We start from the raw sequence: 20,681 nt of genomic DNA, 5'->3' as shown, positions 1-20,681 counted from the left end.
AACATTAATCCATAACGTCTATGATTAAATATTGTTCTTTAAATATCTGTTGATCTACAACTTTCTCCAAGACTGATTGTATTCTTTTAATACACTGGCTATGGACCCAAACATTTGCTGAACAGTTCATCTCAATCAGAAGCAATGTACAGTGATGTTTGAATTGATATTCTATCTCAAAACTTAATTTATTTAATGTGATTTGTTCATTCCATGGAATGGGGGACCATGTATGCCTAGCATCACCCTCATTCTAATAGCTACCTTTTTGTGTGACTGCATTGAGCTGTGTGTAGTACTGGAGTATGTGTATCATAAATGCCACCTCGTGTAATTTGGTTCTACCTGAACCTACTGTCTGGCTTCAGAGCTGAATGATATTCCATTCAATTGGACTTGGTTGCACTTCCTGTCCTTTATACAAAAGTTTTCTTTCAGAAAAAAAACCCACCTCTGACCATAAATCCATCAGCATAGGACATTCTGTGGGAGAAGGATGAAGCGTCCAATGCGATAGTTTCCTAAGTGACCTGTCAAAAACATTTGGTAGGATGTGTCATTGCCAGAATTCAGCAAGAAGGACTAAGACCTCAAGATTTAGGCAGTGTGAGGAGTCTTTCCCTTCAGTTCCTTCCAGGATTGTTGGTGTCTCACTTCTGATGCTCTCTGGTCTAACAGCTGTTCCCAGGGACTTTTACCACGATAAACATGAAGAGTTTCTGGAAGATCTTCAACTCAAAGAAAGACATACTATGGTCTGCCTAAAACCTAATGGTCTTTCAGTGCTATGAGATGTCTGTAAGTACATGATGACCTCTGCATTCCAGCCTGCTGAAATATGGCTAAAGAATGTTCTGAAACTTGGTATTACTAAATGCAAGGACTTTGTGGAGGAAAGAGTGCTGTCTAAATGCCTGCCATCACCACTCAGATACAATGCAGATAAAATGCAAGGGATGAACCTTAAAAAAAGCCAGATACTGTTCTATATTTTTTCTGTATATTTTTATGAATAAGATTTTATTTTTTTGGAAGTAAAAAGGTCATTCTATTAAATCCCTTCTGGTAAATTCACAACACTGGTAATCTCTCAAGGTTCTTCTTAAATCTAGGCCCCAGAGATTAGAATCCTTTCCATCCATTCTTTACCAAGGTGCTTTCTAACTCCCTCCTTATTAAATTCAAGCTCACTTCTACCAATATCATTGCCAACCTGTCAAATGGACCATCTTTTTAATTTGTCATGTGTTGGTCCTAATGAGCTAGGTCTGGTTGGCTTGCCATAAAAATCAACATGGTTTCTTAATGTCCCACAGGGAAGGAAATTTGCCATCCTCATTGTTCTGGTCCATATGTATGACTCAATTGCTCCTTTAGTTCAGGGGTAATTAGGGATGTACAATAAATGCAAAGTCTATATTCTGTGACTAATTAGGAAATGCTGAGATGATGAAAGAGAAAAACAATGAGACTCACTGGGGATCAGGAGGGGGCCTTTGTCATGGTAAGTGGGAAAGATTTACAGCTGATGTGAGGGAGGTGTCTCTTCACCCAGAGAGAGGCAAGTACCTGGAATATAGTGCCAGAGAAGTTGGTAAGAACCAGGGTGGTTGGCAGCACCTTAAGAAGTGTCTGGACAAAAACATGAATTGCTTCGGCATAGAAGGCAATGAGCGGAGTGCTGGAAGATGGGAATAATACAGATAGGTGCCCACTGGACGGTGGAAACATGATGGGCATGGAAACCTGTCTCCATGCTGTCTGAGTTTATGACTCACTGCTTGTAATAATTTATGTTTCGGTATGAGGAAGTTTAATTAGCAACTATCATGAGAGAAAGAACAAAATTTTGTTCTTAAAGCTCAAGGGATCAAGAAATGTGGGCAGAAAACTGAAACAGGGATAGTGAATTTTGATGATCAGCAAATATTATTGAAAGGCAGAGTAAAAATGAAGGGCTGAAAAGCCTATTCCCATTATTTTTCATGTTTCAAGGTTTCTTTTATGTTGTCCAATTTTACCCAGATTGGGTTAGGTCAAATAGTTATTAAGTTATTGAATGGTATGATAAGGTGGACTCCTGACTTTACTGTCTATTTCATTATGGTTTTGCACCTTGATTGCCTGCACTACACTTTCTCTGTAAATGTAACACTACATCCTGCATTGTGTTACTGTTTTCCGTTGTACTACCTCAATACACCAATCTGTATGCATGGCAAGTAAAGCAATTTTTTTCACTGTACCTCAGTACATGTGACAATAATAAACCAACTTAACAATTTAAAAATCAGAAATACTTAGAAGGTCAGGAAAGCAATAGCGGGGGAAAAAAAGAAAGTTAACATTTTGGATTAACAAACTTTCTTCCAAAGTCATACCTGAACAGGTGAGACAATCTTTTGTGATCAGCTTTGACTGTATCTACTGCGCAGGTACAGCTATTCTCTGCTATCTAATGCATTTCACTGCTGAGACAGGTAATGTGGTGACAGCTGAGCAGATTACAAGCGCAGGAAGTTCCAGTTGCTTCCAAGAGTTAAACCAATATCAAACTCCTGGAGCCCTCATTGAGTCGTGCTATGTGTCAGGCACTTGGCTCTGTTGAAGGTGACATTGGGTAGCAGATCTCAGTCACGCAGCTTGCTCTGGATAACACACCGTTCGAGGGATGCAAAGTAGTGGAAGCCTACGAGAGCAGAGATCTGTGGTTAGATTTTAATGTTAGCAGATGGCTTTCTGTTAATTTAACTCATTAAAAAATTAATTTTAAAAAGTTCCCAACTGCCACTTTAACCATCTGGGAACTTTTTAAATGTGGGTTATATTGGCGATGTTATAGTGTAGCAGATGTGAAGCCAACATGGTGTAAACCAACTCTTGGAGGCGTATCTCTTTTCTAAATACATTTTCAGATATTCATATCTGCCCTGCATTTCATAGGTTGCACTGATGTTTAGTTGAGGTCTCTCTTCAAATGGAGTTATATTCTAGCTGACCTATAATGCACTGACAAACATCCATAATATCTCATTAACCACTGAATGAGAAAACCTGGTGTAACATTTCCATTCCCACTCACAGCACCCTGAATGAACTGCATCTTAATTATTCCATATATTTTCCTCAAAGTGCAGGTATTAATCAGAAATTAATGGCAGAGGAAGCCATGTGACAAAAGCATACTTAAAACACTCTGTTGCTAACGCACCTGAGAAACGATGACTGTGGAACATATCAATGTCATACTCCACAATGCTATGGGCATTTTGTTGCCATGGTGATATGCAGTTCTATCAATTAGCATCCGGAAATTGTATGAAAGGACATTCATTTGCATTTGTTTCAGACTATTGGTATTGCATAGCATGTGATTTTTGGGCATGCATTTCCACGTTTGTAGATATTTCCCAGTGAGATTACCTCAGTTAGTTCTTGACATGAGTCACACTAAGTCTGTTGTCATTCACCTCTCATACTCTGGGGCATGTAACAATGTCATCACCTTGAGCGGGACTTTTATTTACTTAGGAGCAGAAATTGGACTATAAAATCCTGGATTTACAACTTGTGTTATCAGCACAGAGTTCAAAAGCGGTATGTTATACTGAAACTAGTGAAAGTTGAATGATTTAAAGGGACGTTGCTGGGGACCTTGTTTAATAATGCAGTCACTATTTCCACTGAGTTTTATTTTATTAAACATCCCAGCCACCCATGGCATGGAATCAATTTATGGTCCGAGGTTTATTCTCTGACCTAGCTATCCCAGTCATTGTGGATTATGTTATTTGCATTCTCGGCCTGACTGTGATTGTCCCATAGCTCAGGAGGTTCGTCACCTCTCCCCTCGTATATCAGCCAGTTATCAAATCCTGACATAATGTTCCATTTAGCATCTTGGGACATTTTACCTCAGTAAAGGCAATGTATAGATGCAGACTAGTAACGATGTGTATTTGTAGTTTGGTTGTGAGATTGCATCCATTGTACTAAACATTATAGTTTATAATGAGCTTCACCACGATAAATGTGCACAATTATTTAAGACTTTGGTACATTCCTCACAAATATTTTTTAAAAATTGCGGCTCAGTGCACACATAGGAAATGTTCAGAGGGCCAAATGCAGGCTAATGAGACCAGCTTCAATGCAAGTCTTGGTCAGCATGGACTAGATGGGCTCAATTTGATTGAGGACCAGTTAATGTCCTTTTGGTGAATACCACAAAAGGGAACACAAGACTCCCTAATGTCATGGGATCTCAAAATATCCAGCTGAACTAGCTGGAGCAGTTTGTACAAAACACTTCAATGGTTGTCCTCCCATTTTGATTTGAACAGACTGCTGGTACCTTTACAGTTTATTCTTAAGTTTGGTTTAAAGGCATAAGCAATATAGTCAAGTCATGTTTATTGTTTGCTTTCCAACTCCAATGATCTTTAGAGGTGGTTAGAGAATTTAGAAACATTCTTTGTATCCTATGTGAAGAAGGTGGTAGATTCTGGGTTATTAATACACTACTGTCCTATCATTGCACAGTATAACTATGAAATGACTGGACATTTCTTATAGCTCCGATTCTCTGTTATCACATTTTCCTAGATGAGATCATGTCTTCTAATTAACATTTTTAGGGTACTATTTCACTAAGATGAGAAAATCTGAAGATACTGGCAATCCAAAGCAACACACACAAAATGCTGGAGGAACTCAGCAGGCCAGGTAGTGTCTGTAGAAAAACATTAACATTTCACACCAAAACCCTTCTTCAGGACTGGAAACAAAGATGAGAAGTCAAAGCATGAAGGTGGGGGGAGGGGAGGCAGAAGTACTAGGTGATAGGTGGAACCAGGACAGGGGGCAGGGTGAAGCAAAGAGCTTGAAATTTGATTGGTGAAAGAGATGAACAACAGGAGAAGAGGGAATCTAATAGCAGAGAACAGTAGAAGAAAGGGAAGGGGGAGGAGCACCAGAGGGAGGTGATGTGCAGATAAGGTGATAGAGGGAAATGGGATTGGGGGCGATGGTGAAGGGAGGGCAATTACTGGAAATTTGAGAAACCAATGTTCATACCATCGGATTGGACACTACCCAGACAAAATACAAGGTGTTGCTCCTCCAGCCTGAGTGTGGCCTCATTGTGGCGGTTGAGGAGGCCATGGACTGACATTTTGGAAGGGGAATGGGAAGTAGAATTGAAATGGGTGGCCACTGGGAAATCCTGCTCTTGTTTCATTGAAGTTTGGTACAAGCCATAAATTCAGAAGAAATCCATACTTCAATAGTTGTTCTTGAAGTTAAACCTGTGCAGTGCTATCATCCATCTTCCTGGAACTTGCCATTGCGCAAAACGTTGGTTGTACTCTTTTCCATAGATGCTGACTGGCCTGCTGAGCTCTTCCAGAATTTTGTGTGTGTTACTTAGAAAATAAGAGGCAGCTTGCCTAGCTTTCTATTCAACATGTCACTTCAATGAGGCTCCATACAGCAGACACTTAATGTCTCAATACTCTGCTGAACAATCAGTTCAGAATGTGCTCAGGGTGGAACTTAAAACTGCAGCATCTGGATCCAGCTAAATTATGGCATTAGTGTTAAAAGGAAGCTAAGTTAAATAAAGATAGGACAACTGGAGCATCGGTAAAGTCTTTTAATGGTGCATAAAGTTTTTTTTATCAATGTGATGCAACAGTTAATTTGGAGTTGGCTCTTGCTCTTTGTAATCATAAAGTCATAAATTCATTCAGTCAAGCAAAGATGTTGTGAAATTAGAGGCAATTATCTCTGAAATGGCAACAACATTTCAGAAATATATCCCAGAGTATTAAGAACCATTTAATGAAAATAAAATTGTTCTCTGCCTGATAGAGCACATTATAGGAACATCTCCATTCATTGGTCTGAACTGCTGTGATACTGTAAAAAGCATAGTGCATCATTGCATTTTCTGTTGCTGATGGCATTGGTCCTAATAATTAGAAGGAAGCTGAAATGTAGTGAAGTGCAGGTTTGGGGTTTGGGGTGGGAGTTGTGATACATTCCTGTCAGGAAGCCCAAAGCTTCTGCCAAAAATCACCTTGTTAAAATAGGAAACAGATAGATATCGGATGATTATTATCACAATTTTCTAATGCTCCCTTTGCTGGACTTGCCTCCTGTTACATTCTTCCTCCTTCTATCCACCTGTAAAACTTCAGCTCATCCAGATCCCTACCACCTTTATACTATCCAATACCAAGTCCAACAATCAGCCACTCCTGTTCGTGCAGATATAATTAGCTCTTGGTACTCAAAATTCCATAATATAATTTATTTGTATTTGTGTTTAAAGTGCTCATAGCCTAACCTTTCTTTATCTCTATCTTCCTCTAACCAATTTCCTCAACAAACTCAGCATTGTGGTTAAGTGAACACAAGGAAATCTGCAGATGCTGGAAGTTTAAGCAACACCCACAAAATGTTGGTGGAACAGCAGGCCAGGCAGCATCTATAAGGAGAAGCACTGTTGACGTTTCGGGCTGAGACCCTTCATCAGGACTCAACAGCCCTGATGAAGGGTTTCGGCCCGAAACGTCGACAGTGCTTCTCCTTATAGATGCTGCCTGGCCTGCTGTGTTCCACCAACACGTTGTGTGTGTTGATTGTGGTTAAGTGATTGATTTTGTATCCAAGGGCATAGACTATTGATCAGGAGGTATGAGATTGAATTTGACCACAGCAACCAGGAAATTTTAATTCAGGTAATGAATAAGTCAGTAATGGTAACAATTAAACTATTGAGCTGTTGTATAAACACACTGATGTTCTTCAGAAAGGGAGAACTATCACTTTTATCTAGTCTGGTCTATATGTGACTCCAGACCCATCAATGTGGTCAGGTTTTAGGTACAATAAAACATAAAGGCCAAGCTGCACTAGGGTGGGAGAGAAAATTATTTCAAAATTCAGGGCAATAATCCTTCATCAAACCTGGAAGGAGACAAATAAAGTTTGTGTTACATCTTCTGTTAGGGAAATGAAAGATAATGATGACAATAATAATGATAAATACTTTATTGATCCCAAGTGGGGAATTCTTTCATTACAGTAGCAACATTTAAAAACACTCATAGCATTGTGCAGACTTAACTAATAATAAAGAACAGAATAAAAATATACACAATAATAATTTACCGATGTGCAATACTGTGTAATAATAATGTACGAAATAATAAAACAGAGACTATTGTACTATGATGTGTGTTCTCCTGTTGCATAGAGATGAACTGTTATACTATATATGCTTAATATATGTGGTAGGAAAGAATTTTTGTAACAATCCTTGTGACAGTGGAGCAGGATCAGTCTATTCGAAAGGGTGCTTATTCAGTAGGTCATGGAGAGGATATGCCTGATTGTCCATAATGGATAACAGTTTGTTTAGTGACCTCCTCTCCTCCTCTAACTCAAAAAAGTCTGGGTTGTAGCCAACGATGAATCTAGCCTTTCTGATGAGTTGATTCAGTCTTTTTGCATCACCAGCACCGATGCTGCTCCCCCAACATAAAGCCGTAAAGAAGACTGCACTCGCTACAACAGACTGGTACAAGATCTCCAACATCCTGTTGCACACATTGAAGGATCTCAGCTTCCTTAGAAAATAGAGTCTGCTCATCCCCTCTTGTAAATTGCCTTGGTGTTGGTTTTCCAGTCAGGGCTGTTGTTGAGATGAACACCCGAGTATTTGTATTCCTCCTCCACTGCAACTTTTCTTCCCTAAGTGTATACAGGACTCATCAGAGATGGCAAATAGTGAAGAGATTAAAGGTGGTGCTGGGGTGAGGATCTAAATTATCTTGGTGACACAGTATTTTAGGCAATATCTAGATTGAGCGATCTCTCTGGAAGAACATAAATTGAGGAAGATGATTAAGGACAATTTGAGGAAATAAAATGACAGTGTTGGAACTGAAGTACAGAAGCTGTTGGATGCTTTAATACACACTGAAATATTTGGGCTACCCGAACCAAAAGGCAATTGTCAAAGCCAAATTCGAGTTTATAATAATAATGCACAAATACATGTATACACAGGTGCAAAGAAAATCTTGTATGCCGCAACACCACAGGTACTAGGCATTTGATATACAACATTCTCAAGATAAACATAAATTATACAACAGAAAATCCAATTAAACCAAAAAAGACCAAAGTTCGAAGTACATTCATTATTGAAGTATGTATACAATATACAAACTTGAGATTCATCTCCTTACAGGCAGCCACAAAACAAAGAAATGCAATAGGACCCACTAAAAAAGAAGACTATCAAACACCCAATGTGCAGGAAAAACAAATTAATCAAACAAAAAAGTAGCAAATAACATTCAGAACTGAAAATTATGGAACTGAGTCCATGGTCATGAAGCCAGTCATAGCTGATCTGGGAGCCCGTTGGTTGCAGGACACCGTCTCAGTTCAATGCAGAGGTGAGTAAACCTCATGAGTAATGAGCTCAACACCAGCCCCAACACCTGACCTTTTTAATCTGGCTCTCTGCTTATATCGCCTAAACAGCAGGTCATTCCTTTTTCTCAGACCTATGCCCTGCCACTTCGATATGTTTCGGGTCCAGGACCTGCTGTCTTAATTCAGCTCGTACCTGACCAAAGTCATCGTAGTGTTGTTATAACAAGGTAGTAACCAGGGTTGTGCAGCATGGCTGAAAGCCACTAACTGTTCTGATGAACAATAAATGTTTGTCTTTGCGGGCAATGCTCAGAGTGCAAATGCCATGCATCAAGAGAATTTTTATTTCTACAGTTTTAGGAGCTCTTGCTGTGATCAGGATTTGAAGTAGTTGCTTCTATAAGCTTCTTCAATGGCTTTGTCTCTATTTGCCTAATTGTGAGAAGCTTCTATGAGGCACCTTTGCACAATATCCTTACGTTGAAGAAAATGTTGAAATGGCAAGTTGTTAAATGCATCGGTATTGATGAGCTGTTGTAATCATCAATTACTCACCTAGATTAATTTGTTTTTGCCTATTAATAGTTAAACACAACAAGATTAAATGGCACCCATTAATCTTCTTTCCTCTTTTTGGGAATTGAAGACCTAATAGCTCTATGACAAGAAGCACAATGAAGGGGAGCTCAGGTAGTTAAACGTGAGAGATTCTTCCTTATCTTGTAGTATTTTAGGATCACCAAGTTATATAATGTGGTAACTGCCAGTTCAGCTCAACTTGTCCATATTCGCCAAGATATCTACCTGGACTAGTTCCATTTGCCTATGTTTGGTCCATAGCTAAACCTTTTCTATCCATGTACACAAAGTGGTGCTAAGGGAACATTAATGCATCAGCAAGCTAATATGAAGAATGAAGATTTATCAACCCCTTTTCCAGCCTCTCTACAGAGTGGAATCAGTCCTAAAACTGCATCCCCACCTTGAGAGATTGGGCCCTTTCAGAGGAGATAGAGGTGATTTAAGGAAAATAGTAGTGAGTCACTGTTTCCTGGAATGTACTTCATGAAAGAGTGCTGCAAAGAGCTTCAAATTGAGCTTTGGAAAACTACTTGGATTGCCTGGATTAATAATTGAATCAGTCATTGATACAGGGGATATCAAACACCCTATGTCAAACACCCATTACAGGCAATGGGATAAACTGGATTGCACTTACCAACAATTTAGGTGGGCCAAATTATGAGTGAATGGATTCATCACTAAAATTCTCCTAATTGAAACTGAGGAGACAAATGAAAAGAGTGATCATAAGGAAATGAATAAGACTGACATCTAAAATCATTGTGGAGCATGAAAAGAAAAAAGTTTCAAAGAAAAGGCATTGTTAAAAACATATTGCTCCCTCCTTTGCTGTGGAGGGAGACAACAGTGAACTGTGTACACTACAAGTATGTTTTCCAGCCGAAGTTCCTGTAGAAGATATTCCTGGTTAGTAAGTTAAGTTGACTTCCTCAGAATCCACTGTAATCTTAGCCACTATCTTCTACATTGAGCAGTACAGGAACTTCGGTAGATCTTAATTCATTGCGAATGGTTAGTATAATGCTTTACAGTTGATCAGGACGCAATTCCTGCCACTATCCGTAAGGAGTTTGTTCGTTCTCCCCATGACCATGTAGGTTTCCTCCGGGTGTTCCTGTTTCTTCCCATAGTCCAAAGACATGCAGGTTATGGTTAGTAGGTTGTGGACATGCTACACTGGTGCTAAAAGTATTGTGTCACCCTTGGGCTGCCATCAGCACATTCATACATTGTGTTGGTCATTGATACAAGGATCATGCCATCAGTTTGGAGGCTACTCAGATGAAATATAAAGTGTTATTCCTTCAGCCTGTGTGGTCTCAGCATGGCAGTAGAGGAGGCCATGAGAATGGGAAGTAGAAATGAAATGAGTGGCCACCGGGAAATCCTACTTTTTTGTGGTGGACAGAGCGAAGGTGCACGATGAAGCAGTTTCCCAATCTAAATTGGGTCTCACCGATATTTCTTATATTCCTTATATTCTGTCTGAGTAGTTTCCAATTTGATGGCATGAACATTGGTTTCTTATATGTCCGGTAGTTGCACCCCTCCTCTCATTCACCATTCCCCATTCTTGTTTCCCTCTCACACCTTCTTTTCCTACCTGCCCATCACCTCTCTCTGGTGCTCCTTCCCTTTCCCTTTCTTCCATGGTTTTCTGTCCTCTCCTGTCAGATTCCCCCTTCTCCAGCCCTTTATCATTTCCACCCATCAACTTTCAAACAATTTACTTCACCCCCACCTTCTTATTCTGATCTCTTCCCTCTTCCTTTCCAACCCTGATAAAGGATGTCAGCCCAAAGCGTTGACCTTTTATTCCCCTGACCTGCTGAGCTCCTCCAGCACATTATGTGTACTGCTGTAGATTTCCAGCATCTGCAGAACCTCTTATGACCAGATTCAAGAACAGTTATTACCCAGCAAACATCAGGTTCCCGAACCAGCGTGAATAACTTCAATTGCTACAACTCCAAACTGAATCTATGACCTAGAGATCTACTTTGAAGGACTATTTACATCTCATATTCTCAGTATTATTCTCTTTTTGTTTGCAGTTTGTTTTCTTTTGCACATTGATTTTTTGACAGTTTTTGTTTATATATAGATTTTTGTACATTCTATTGCATTTCTTCCTTTTTTCCTGTAAATGAAAATGAATCTGAAGATAGTGTACAATAGCATATACATGCTTTGGTAATAAATTTACCTCGAACTTTGAATGGTGATTACTGTTGCTTCACAGTTCTGGGTTCAATCCTGGCCTTGGATATGCTGTGTGGGTTTTGCATATTCTCTCCATAACCACACAGGGTTTCTGCAGGTGCTCCAATTTCCTCTATATCCCAAAGATATGATGATAGTTAATTGTCATTGGTAAAAAGAACCAAAAGGAATTGATGGTCTTATGTAAGAGGAAGTTATTGCTGGGCACTGGGAAATAAGGGAGAGGGGAACTGGAACTAATGGCATTGTTCCCAAAGGAATCAGCATGGATTTCATGGGTTGAATGGCCTCTGTCTCTGTCATTATAAATATAAGACAATAAGTGCCAAATTGCTTCGTTATGGTGAACAAGACTTCATTTAGTCATTTTGGAAGGGTAATGATATTTTCCCAAAGAAGTGATAAAATCGCTGTTTGAGTGTATGATTAAAGTAGAACCTGTTGTGACCTTCAAATTAAATTTACTGAAAACTCATTTTTAAAATGCTAACTTTGATTTTTGAAATCTATGAAAGCTTAGAAGTTACAACCTTATTTTACCTTTATTTTTATTTACTCATTGTGTGTGGATTTGGTGATTAAGCAATATCTCTATCAATGGACATCGCTTCTGGCAGTAGAAGTGAGCAGAGATGATGCCAGCTAAATTCTAAACAGTGTGGAACAATTTGGTAAATGGTAATTAATTTATTATTGACAGATGCATGAGATATGGTAAAACAGAATTTGTTTGCATGCCATTCAGATGTATATTTACATACATAATTACATTAAGATGTGCAAAATAGGGAATAAAACAATAGACCATGCTCTTGTCTTATTACTACCATCAGGAAGGAGGTACAGGAGACTAAAGACACACCCCCAGCATTTTAGGAACAGCTTTTTCTCCTCTGCCATCAGATTTCTGAATGGACAATGAACCAACTCCTGAACACTACCTCATTATTTTTTCTTTTTTTGTACTACTTATTTAATTTTCAAATTGTAATTTGTAGTATTTATATGTATTACATTGTACTGTTGCTGCAAAACAACAAATTTTTCCACATGCAGTGTGTCAGTGATACTAGATCTGATTTTGATTCTGAATATGGACTACAGTGATGCACTGGCAGAGGAAGTACAGTGCAGGTGGGCAAATAAAATACATGACAAGGTCAGCTGGGTGATTAGGTGCATCATATTTTGAAAGCAGCTGGGAAAGTTGAGATGCACTTCATAAATAAAGGCAGGGAGAATGAGTATAAGGAGGTTTGCAGTCTTTATTAGAACACGTTAAGCTACAACTGGGGGTTTGCCTCCAGCTCTGGCCACCTCATCAATTACATGCTATTCAGTACAGTATCATATTTTCTCCAGTTATTACATTGCGAGTAGTGAGATTCATGTCAAATCATTGATTCTGCAACAATACTGTGGAGGAGTATCACTGACAAGAGCTGAATTCCCACAATAAGCTGTCTATGTTTGAGTGTCAGGAGTTGCTGTCAGTTGCACAGTGCAATGACAACGAGTGCTGACAGTGTCACTGTCATTACAATCTCAAATCCTCGGCCAATATATTATCTAAGCAAAAAAAAAACATGGATAGTCAGTACTGCCTCACTCAGCTCTTGTACTCAGCAATTTGTACACTTACAGTACATGTCGAATACCGCTTGCAAAAAAAAGTGAAGTCAACAAGCTGCGAATATTAATGCTCATACCAGAAATGGCTTGGAAATATAGGCACAAAGCCAGCCACTAAATTCTGAAGGAAGCAATGCAAGAGAAATAAGGCATTCTTTTAGTCTCCACATTTCACGTCACCGTATACATCTTGTGAATATATTGTATGCCCTTTTCTAATCTTATAAACACCACTGTCTGTCATACATTATTGGCTTGACCCTATCCCAAGAATTTGCAATAAAAAGAACAGGCCACGTTTGCAAGTCTGATCCAAAAACTCCTTTCTACTTACACAACGCCCGTTGTTTCATCTTTAATATTGTTCCTGAGATAACATTTATGGCAGGGATCTGGTATATACATTATTCAACAAGGAGTTTTGATATTTATTGCGATGAAGAATTAACACAAAGCACAATATAAATATAAATTCAAGGTTACAGTATGGCAAAAATGAGTCCCACTCTTTTGCTTTTGTGAGTAATAAACTAAGCTCCTTTTGTGTGTGCAGGGAAGCATTTGACCTGCCACCCATGTAGGACTTAAGCTTGTGCATGGCATGCTGTGACTTGGTAGCTTATTTGACGTGCGTCGCCTACAAGAATATAGAATGAAAAGCTTTATTAAAAGTGCAAAGCCACAGAAAGGGTTGACGTTTTTGGATTTTATTTTCACTTCTATTTGGATATTTTTTTTCCACTTCTGATCAGTGTTGGTAAAGTTGACTATTTTCATTGATAATCAGAAAATACTCAAGGGATACACTGTTGGAGCACAACTAAGTTAATATTGATAATAATAACAATTTCAGACTGATTCAGATAATATCTTAATTACTTCCTCAACAAAATCTGTACTTTCTTTCTTGGAATTGTCAGCACTCTTTGTTTTTCTCTCCATTTATCCTGCTTTTATTTCCCAACCTGCCTCACTTCCGTTCATTCTGCTGACCAATGCATCTTCTAAGCCACTATGATGGGACACTGGGAACTTAAAAGCCACGTGCTGCATTCTTATTGCAAAGTGTATAAAAATATCAATTCTGTATGGTAGATATCAATTGCTGGCTCAGAGCTTTATTGGAGAAAAGGCTTGGGACTGGGTCATACCAGGATCACACCTGCCACCTACAATAGCCATCTGCACTCTTCCTGCAACTCCCATTTGTTCTCGTGGCACTGAGGGTCCAAATATCATGGTAATTCTGTAAAATGGAGGAGTCCTTCAATGACTGTTCTTTTTTTACATTTAAACTATACTTTTGAAAATAAATTCAAGAAAAACAACAGTGTAGATATAGAGCAAACACGGGGAAATCTGCAGATGCTGGAAATTCAAACAACAACACACACAAAATGCTGGTAGAACACAGCAGGCTAGACAGCATCTATAGGGAGAAGCGCTGTCAACGTTTCGGGCCGAGACCCTTCATCAGTGTAGATATAGGGTCCTTCTTTGCATTCATTGTGCCTTCAAATCAGAAGATTCATCGTGTTGCTAAGAATAATGCGAAGTCTTACAAAGCACCAGTAGCTCTTGTGCTTAATCTTTACCACAAACCATGGGATATCAAGACTTCTTCCCACTTATTGCCCCAGTATTGATAATTGTTTTATTAGTGTCATATGTATCAAATACAGCAAAATGCTTTTGTTTGTAATGTCATCCATCTAATTCAAGCTATAATGGTATAGGTATCCTTGTCCATAAAGCCCTAAACTCAAAATAAGCCTTATCTGACTTACTTAAGCCTTATGTAAATATCTACAGGCACCCTCACTATAGGGCGGTGTTATTGCATGTACTTACTCTTTAGTGACTTGCTTACTTCCCTGTCTAGTCTCTGGTGAGGTTTAGCTGCCAATATCTACTACTTGAATGATGGGTCCACCCTCCCTACCATAGAGGAGATATTTCCGGCTTAGAAAATAGTTCAGACACAGTTTATTTTATTTTGTTGGGCAGGTGGGTCTCATCAGCCTTTGACGGCAGTCCGCCTTGGAGAAGGAAAACTCTGATCTTAAACCTCCGCTGCCTTGTGACAATATCCTCCCATGGGAAGGCTGCGGGAGTAAACCCCGAGGAAGAAATAAGGAGCCAGAGTCCCTAAGGCAGTTTGATGTTGTTTACAACTTCACCCTGGCAACCTCTGCGATGACACTGGTGCCAAGCTGTATCGGTGCTTGCCCTTCCCTTGGACTACATCAATGATGTGGAGGGGGGAACCCATTGCATGAGCAACAGCCGGTTCTTCAAATCTTCCCGCCCAGGCTTGCACCCTGGAGAGGCACAAACCCATGATCCCCTAGGATCAACGGCTGCCTACTAATTTTACTTTTAATGAAGCACTGGCAAAACGTAGAAACATAGAAAACTTACAGCACTATACAGGCCCTTCAGCCCACAAAGCTGTGCCGAACATGTCCTTGCCTTAAGAAATTGCCTAGGGTTACCCATAGCCCTCTATTTTTCTGAGCTCCATGTACCTGTCCAGAAGTCTCTTAAAAGACCCTATCATATCCGCCTCCACCACCGTCGCTGGCAGCCTATTCCACGCACTCACCACTCTGTGTGTAAAAATTAAAACTTTACCCCTGACATCTCCTCTGTACCTACTACCAAGCATCTTAAAACTATGCCCTCTCGTGCTAGCTATTTCAGCCCTGGGAAAAAAGCCTCTGACTGTCCACATGATCAATGCCACTGCAGTACTTCTATCAGTTCTTCAGTGTGTTTGGCACCTAGCCTTGGGACTTGCAGACATGACTCACACACATGCCCGTGTTCTGTCCCTGCTTGATGCTGTGCTCTCTCTCTGTGAGCCACATTGTCTTCTCTGTGGGCCATACACGTTCATTGTCCATGTTATTTCTTCCTTTCCTAAGCCTATCATATTACCTGCCTTACTTAGTGCGTCTGTCCCCAGGACAGTACCTTCATTGTATGGGTCACACCTGAAAATCCATACTCCTTCAATCTCAAGTAACTGAGGCTCACTTCTCTCTGTGCTCATTGTTACACAACCTGCTCTGGTAATGTAAGTTTTCTCTCCAGTCGTGGGCAAGGGTAGACCAGTCATCGATACAGACGACTATATGTCCCTAACAATTTACATTGCCGACCCCCTATTAAACCATGTATCTATCCATGGGTGACCAGTACTGTGAATGAATGTGGTCACCAGCCACTTGTCTGACCTGGATTCTGTCTTTTCTAGCTCAGTAATCTGGTCTCCAGTCAAACTGGACAGAGAGGGTGCTGCTGTTATCTCTGCCTGTTTTGGTTGCTGACTCTCATACTTTCTTCATTTTTAGGACACTATCTCCAAACACGGCCTGAGAGGCCACAACAGTTACGAATCATCTCCTTCCTACGTCTGTTCTGACAGTTCCTTGCTAAGTACCCTGGTTGCTGAAGTGCATTTGTCCTTCGCAGCAGCTGCATTGACTACAGCCATTTTACAACTTCTCTTCCCCTTCCTCTGGTCTATCTCACCGGCCCATGATACTATTGCTGAAGAGGTTGAACCACTTGCTGTCCCCAAATCTAGAACCTCCTGGTGAGCCAAGCTTGGGCCTTCCTTTGCATTTTCAGGAAAACTTGGCCTTCCCTCAATGGAATGTCCAACCCTAAATACTCCGCATACAGTAAGTTCAGTGTTTATGTTCTGCATGAACCATAGCAGGTTCATAAGCTTTCTGAACTACTGACATTATCATTCCCCAGCTGCTGCCTCAACTTCCCTCTTAAAGAAGCAATATCTCTTTTCATTACTGGTGATCTGGCTAGTTGCCCACATACCATTCCACACTTCCTAGGCCAGACTGTCCCACATCTTTCTTGGGCAGTTCACTTTTATCAAAATATACATACCTTTTACATAAGAACATAAGAAATAGGAGCAGGCATACGCCATCTGGCCCATCAAGCCTGCTCCCCCATTCAATAAGATCATGGCTGATCTGGCTATGGACTCACTTCCTCCTAACCTGCCTTTACCCCATAACCTTTAATTCCTCTTCAATGCAAAAATTTATCCAACCTTGTCATAAATATATTAACTGAAGTAACCTCCACTGCTTCATTGGGCAGAGAATTCCACAGATTCACCACTCTCTGGGAAAAGCAGTTCCTCCTCATCTCCATCCTAAATCTACTCTCCTGAACCTTGAGGCTATGTCCCTGGTTCTGGTCTCACCTACCAGTGGAAACAATTTTTCTGCTTCTATCTGATCTATCTTTTTCATAATTTTATATGTTTCTATAAGATTTCCCCTCATACTTCTGAATTCCAGCCAGTACAGTCTCGGGAGACTCAATCTCTCCTCATAGTTTAACCCCATCATCTCTGGAATTAACCTGGTTAACCTCCTCTGTACCACCTCCAAAGCCAGTATATCCTTCCTCAAGAAAGGAGACCAGAACTGCACACAGTACTCCAGGTACAGCCTCATCAGTACCCTGTACAGTTGTAGCATAACCTTGCTGCTCTTAAATTCAATTCTTCTAGCAATGAAGGCCAACATCACATTCACTTTCTTGATAGCCTGCTGCACCTACAAACCAACCTTTTGTGATTCATGCACAATCACTCCCAAGTCCCTCTGCACAGCAGTGTGCTGCAATTTTTTTTTATCATTTAAATAATAATCTGCTCTTCCATTTTTCCTTCCAAAATGGATGACGTCGCATTTATCAACATTGTATTCCATCTGTTAGACCCTTGCCCACTCATTTAGCCTATCTAAGTCTCTCTGCAGAGTCTCCATATCTTCTGCACAATTTGCTTTTCCACTCAATTTAGTATCATCAACAAACTTAGATACACTGCACTGGGTCCACTCTTCCAGATCATTTTTATGCAGCACCTTATCAAATGCCTTCTGGAAATCCAAGTAAATAATGTCCATCGATCCCTCTCTGTCCACTGCGCTCATTATATCCTCAAAGAACTCTGGTAAGTTTGTCAAACAGGACCTGCCTTTGCTGAATCCATGCTGTGTCTGCCTGATGGATCCATTTCTTTCCAGATGCCTTGCTATTTCTCCTTTAATGATAGCTTCAAGCATTTTCCCAACTTCAGATGTTAAACTAACAGGCCTATAGTTACCTGCCTTTTGCCTACATCCTTTTTTGAACAGTGGCATGGCATTTGATATCTTCCAATCTGCTAGGATCTGTCCAGAGTCCAGAGAATTTTGGTGAATTATCACCAAAGCATCTACAATAGCTTCTGCCAATTCATTCATTACCCTAGGATGCATTCCATCAGGACCATGGCACTTATCTATCTTCAGGCTCACAAGTTTTGGGTGCATCTGAAGAACTTCAATCATTGCTTTGAGCTTGCACCAGAACTCTGAATTTCCACAAGCAAGCTTAAGTGAGGGTGGCTCAGACAAAATGCTCTACTTCTGCCCAATTACTCCCATCATGTCATGGGCTGGCTGGGATCATCAGGATTCTTGACCTCAACAGGTGCCATCCCAACAGATACACCAGGGTCTAATCTCTCCTTCAAATATTTCCAACTAATTCCCATGTTAAACAAAATACAAGGGATGATACAAATTAAGCAGTACATACTTAAAACCACCGAGTACAGTATGTACTCTACAATCATCCACTCACAGAATGTGCTACTGAACTCATACCTTTTGTATTCCCTTCCATATAAAGTTTGTTACTCCAAAGTTTCAGACTTATTCTTAAAAATACACAAACAACTCTCAAAAAGTATATGGACGTAAAGATCCCCCTGAACGAGTATACATACAGTCTTCTGGTGTTCCAAATGGTCAGTAACCTCCTTTCACAACAGGTGGCCCTGTTTCACCAAGCTACACCAAACAATCTTATAGCTCATCCTATACACAAACATACATGCACACATGCACCATACTTTTATGTCTACTCGTTCAGCTCTCCAAAGTGTTCTTTGATACTTTGCCATCCTGTGGCTGTTGACCTAAGCAGATCTAAGTGTTGGATGCTGCTCTTAAAAATACTCACCCCCTTAGACTGTTTAAGTCACTGGCCACACAGTGGGTCACAAATGTATCCCAGAGAACCCCCAAATATTGTGATTGTGATTGAAGTCACTGGAGAGACACTGAAGCTGGTGATGTAGAAGTCTTTATTCAGCCCAACAAACAGGCATAGTTCTATAGACACTCTCGCTGGAGGTTCACAGACTCAAAAAACACATCACCTTTTTATATCCTTAAGAACAAAGGTGATTCAATACAATTGCAATAGTTACAATGATGTCATTTACTTCAATATTTTGGGCTAACAATGCATCCTTTGAATTACATATCTACAGTGAGAGACAGCTCTGAATGTTCAAACACACAAAGCTACTGAAGACAGAGAGTCAGATACACAAAATTAATGTTGTCAGGGCTCTCTCTGAGTATATAAAAAGCTATTGCTGGCCTATTTTGAACATATTTGATCTGCTAAGTGACATCAGTCTGGTTTGCTAGCTTGAACAAGTCCGAATAGTGCAAAAAAACTTAGCCCGTGTTTTTTGGTTTGATGCAGGCCAGTTAACACCACCCCATTGTCTTTGTTCTGGAGTCATACATTTGCAAATGTCTCATGGTCACCGTTTTTCAAACCACATCTCTTGGTCAGTGGGCTTTTAACTTCAGTCTATAGCTTGCAATTTACAATCCACATTAAAAACTGGTTCTTGTTTAAATGAATATCTGCTATAGTCGCATAATTCTAGAATACCTTATAACAGCATAATGTATGGGGCTGCGTTCACAATTCTGACATTTCTGCTGGTATTGGGCAGAGGAGTTACCATAGCGACCCATGATGCATCAGGATAGGATGCTTTCTATGGTGCATCTATAAAATGGGTACGAGTCATCAGGGCCATTCCATATTTCCTTTTCCTTTTGAGGAAGTAGATACGTTACTGGTGCCTTTAACAATAGCACCTCTCTAACGCCCAGCTACCACTTAATTGAAGGGAGCTGATAAAGGCAGTACCAAAGTACGACAAATGTTGGAAATTGGAAACAAATGCTAGAAATACTTGGCAGGTCAGTCAGCATCTTGAATGCTAATGCAAAATAAGATTAGTTTCAATGGCCCATTAACCTTCTAGCAGAGCAACCAGTAGGCCACAATATTTGTTATTTGTAATTGTAATTTGTAATTTGTTTGTTATTGTAATTACACTCAGTGCTAACTTTATTAGGTAGACTTGTACATTTGCTCGTTAATGCAAGCAACTAGTCAGCCAATCATGTGGCAACAACTCAAAGCTTAAAAGCAGACAGACATGGCCAAGTGATTGAGTTGTTGCTCAGACCAAACATCAGAATTCCAGGATGTATATGGTATACATTTCTCTGACATTAATTGTACCTATTGAACTGAGAATGGGGAGGAAATGTGAACCAAGTGACTTTCACCTTGGACTGATCGTTGGTGACAGATTGAGTGGTTTGGCTATCTTAGAAACTGCTGATCTTCATGGATTTTCATGCACAACGGTCTCTAGAATTTACAGAGAGTGGTGCAAAAACGGAAAAAAAAATCCAGTGAGCAGCAGTTCTGTTGATGAAAACACTTTGTTAATGAGAACCGTCAGAGGAGAACGGCCAGATTGGTTCAAGCTGACAGGAAGGCAACAGTTACTCAAATAACCACACAATACAACAGTGATGTATAGAAGAGCATCTCTGAATTCATAACGCATCACACATTAAAGTAAATGGGCTACAGCA

This window comes from Hemitrygon akajei, chromosome 8 (assembly GCF_048418815.1).
Source record: "Hemitrygon akajei chromosome 8, sHemAka1.3, whole genome shotgun sequence".
NCBI classification, from domain to species: domain Eukaryota; kingdom Metazoa; phylum Chordata; class Chondrichthyes; order Myliobatiformes; family Dasyatidae; genus Hemitrygon; species Hemitrygon akajei.
The sequence above is the reverse complement of the archived record's forward strand: the minus strand, read 5'-3'. Positions refer to the sequence as shown.